This window comes from Telopea speciosissima, chromosome 5 (genome assembly GCF_018873765.1).
Source record: "Telopea speciosissima isolate NSW1024214 ecotype Mountain lineage chromosome 5, Tspe_v1, whole genome shotgun sequence".
Lineage (NCBI taxonomy): Eukaryota > Viridiplantae > Streptophyta > Magnoliopsida > Proteales > Proteaceae > Telopea > Telopea speciosissima.
The window spans coordinates 46,736,794-46,740,428 of record NC_057920.1 but is presented as its reverse complement, the minus strand read 5'-3'; the positions used below and the strand labels follow the sequence as shown (position 1 = coordinate 46,740,428).

The 3,635-nt window shown below is 39.1% G+C and overlaps 1 non-coding gene across 1 annotated transcript; it reads left to right on the top strand.

Moving 5' to 3' along the window:
• The first annotated feature begins 354 nt into the window (after positions 1-354).
• Positions 355-461, top strand: LOC122663496. Its single transcript, XR_006333162.1, has one exon. It is a non-coding gene; the product is annotated as a small nucleolar RNA R71 (small nucleolar RNA).
• Positions 462-3,635: the final 3,174 nt, after the last annotated feature.

Genomic DNA, 3,635 nt, shown 5'->3' with positions numbered 1-3,635 from the left:
GCACAGGCTTTAGTCTGATTGGGTGGAGGGAAACTCATTGGGAAAGGGGACATAAAATGTTGTCCTACAGACATCAGATAGTCCAATTTTTTGGACAGCATATCAACCTTAGCAATCATCTCTACAGTTGGGTTGATCTCATAGAGACCACCCTTCTTTGGTTGCCCTGTGTGTGGAATCTCAGTCCGAGAGGCCGAAGCATGATGTTGGGAATTCTCACTAAGGGTTTGAAAAAGATCCCCTGCTGCCGTCTCATTCTTGTACATAAATGTTCCACCACAAGAGAAGTCCACCATCTGCCTCTATTGGTCACGGAGGCCATCATAAAAGCACAGGACTAACTGCCATTTTGGGACAGCGTGGTGGGGGCACTTCCTAAGTAATTCCTTGAGTCTCTCCCATGCTTCATGAAATTGTTCACCCTCTAATTGGGAGAAACTAGTAATGGCTCTTCTAAGGCTATTAGTCCGGCCAATGGGGAAGAATTTTTTTAGAAATTCCTACTGCATTCCCGCCCATGTAGAAATCCTAACCGAATCTAGGGAATGGAGCCAGTGTTTGGCTTTGTCCTTTAGGGAAAATGGGATTAGGAGTAACTTTAGGGCATCTTCAGGGAGGTTTTGGAATTTGACTGTAGAGCACACCTCTAAGAACTCATCAAGATGTTTGTAAGGCTTCTCATTAGCAAGTCCATAATAGGATGGTAACATACGTATGATGCTGGACTTGATCTCATATTGAGCAGCCTAAATGGCAGGCAACTGAATATAAGATGCAGGGGTATAGGCAGTTGGAGTGCTCACTCAGCGGCCTTCCTGGCTGATTTTCGTCACCCATTTTATTACTATTATCCTTAGGTCTAGCCACAGATCGCTCTATTTCTAGGTCAAGGGCAATCAGGTTGGGGTGCAAAGAACGCCGACCATGCATAAAACACAACACAAGTTGAACGTGCTAATTAAACAGAAATTAAAACTAGAAATTAAAACGTATAACGAAATAAAAAAAACTCAATAAAAAATAAAAATCAGAACTAAAAAGTAAAAAAAAGGGTAAATTATAGATCACCCCCTGGTTTTCAATCGAAACTCAGATCACCCCCTGGTCTTTGAAAAAACTCAAATCACCCCTGGTTTAGACCCCAAAATACCAAAATAGTCCCTGACATTACTTTTATGCTGTTAAGTGATGATGTCACCCAGTTAAATAAATTTAAATTCCTAAACTACCCTTGAATAGTGTTGATTTACGATTTTACCCTTGTAATTAAAATTCCCAAATTCTATCTTCTTCCTCACACCACTCTTTTCCTCACCTGCAACTCAATCTCAAGCTAAACTTCACCAGAGAGAAGAAAGAGAGTAAAGAGTAGAAATTACAAGGAGTTGCATGCCCGGCGAGTGACGACCACTCCTCTCCTAGCCCACCACCTTGCCCCTTTTCTCCCTACTAAATTTTACAGATTCAAGGCATTTCTGGACAACAATAGCGAAGGATTCTCTCTCCCCTTCTCCGCAACTTCTCCTTAATCAAATTCTCCTTCCCCTCTGTTTGGCCAGAGTCCGCAGTTTTCCTTATTGCCATCGCTTCAACTTAATTCTAGCAATTTTGACTTCAATCCTCCACAACCGATCCTTGGAACCCTATTTGAGACCGACAGTGGTTCCCCTTTCTCCATGAAATTGGAGCTCCCATATTGTTCGTTTTGTTCTTCCCATTTCAAATATTGTTCATCTGTATTCCTTTCTGCTTTCACTTTTTCAGCTATTCCTAGTAAATGCTCGATTGTTTTTCCTTCTTGGGGTAAAGAGAGAAGTTGTGACGAAATTGCTCAAGTTAGCTCACCAAATCTATTAATCTGTCAAACCAATGAACTTCCAAAATTCAAGTGGTCTTCATTAATTTCTGCTTTCTTAGTTCTTTAAATCATCATCACTATTATTGTTTAATTCATTCTTTCATAGTCCACGACAGTAGAGCATAGTTGTTCTTATAACAAAAATCATGGGTTACTGCCATTGATTCATTGCAGGGGTGAAGATAAAGAAAGAGGGAATATATGAGAGCAATTCAATAGAAGAAGACCTAAGGAGTCTGTTTGATATAATCCCTTCTACGATGTCGGAGTCTGAGTGGTATAGCGATAGCGGTGAGATTTCAGATGGGCCATCATCAGGTGTGACGGGTCATCAGGTGTGACTGATGATGAGAAGAGTATGTTTGAACCCTCCATCTCCGATCATTGATTTGGGATTTAATTCATGACTGGAAAACCTAACTCTTCATCCTCAAGTCATCATCTGTTGTTAGATCGAAAACCTGCAACATGGATTGATTTCTTGTCTACCGCTTCTTCTGGTTTCAGCAAACTATTAGCAGAATTATTTATTAGGTTTGGAACTTTCGTGGGTTTAGATTGAGGAGTTGGTTGATAATGAACTTTATTCTTGCAGTGTCCTTGGATTTGGGCTCAAGGAAAGAGAGCTCGATCGCTGTTTCTAAGTTGGAGTTACCACTTGTCCTTGCTTCCGTTGTGAGGATGAAGAAGACTTCTTCTTCTTAAATACCTAAGCTTTTGTTTACAGTTATGCTCCTCCTTGTTGAGTTGGATTACATTAGACCATTCTTTCTTCCGAATTCCAACGGAGTTGTAGGGAAGGGGTGGGGTATTTTAGGTTGAAGATCAAGGAAGGGTAGTATTATAAATTTAATTCTAATGTTTTAGTACAAGGGTAAAATAGTCCTTTCACACCAATAACTAACAGCAGACTAACACTGTTACTATAGAGGGGGTAATTTGAATTTTTTCAAAAACCAGGGGGTGATCTATAATTTATCTTTAAAAAAATGACTAATTTAAAACTAACGAAAATACTTACCTGGTGTTGGCGGTTGTGCAATTCCACGTGCTACCCTGATGAATGGTTACACATATGATCTTAAGGGGCTGGGGGAATTAAAATTAAACCTAAACACCCAATCTAATGTTGGAATTAAAAAAATTGCATAAAATAACCCTAATTACATAAAGTCTAGGAATTAAAAGTAAACCAAACAGACAGCTTGTCCTTAATCGATCTACTCGGCTTCCTGCACAAACAAAGAGAAGGTTAGATATACTAAAATTAACCTAATAAAGAGATTAAAAATAAAAATAAAAATTCCAGAATTATAAAATTAAAACTAAAACAAAGTAACACAAAACAACTCAATCAATCTTAGCAACCGTGCTTCGGCTCCCCTTCAACGGTGCCAAAATTTGATCGTGTCATTAACCGGTCAAAAATAAAACCCTAAATTAATCTAGCAAGTAGCAAGTAAGGGGTCGATCTACGGGGAACTAGAAGAAATATTGCAAAGAATGAATTAAGCTAATTAAAGGTAATTAGAAATTAAACTGAACCTAGAACAACGATAAACAAAGAATAATGTGAATGATAAGATGAGAAGAACTATCCTCAGGTCGAATTCACTCTGTTAGATTGATTTAATTCACTATCTCGCACATTACTGTTCACTGCAGCTACAAGCCCAGTGACACCACAAAGGATAGGGTTCCTCCTAGATATAGGGTATCTTGACGAGTACTATCGTCCTTCGTTATGAGGCTTGGCACGCTTAGTTCGTTCAGTTAT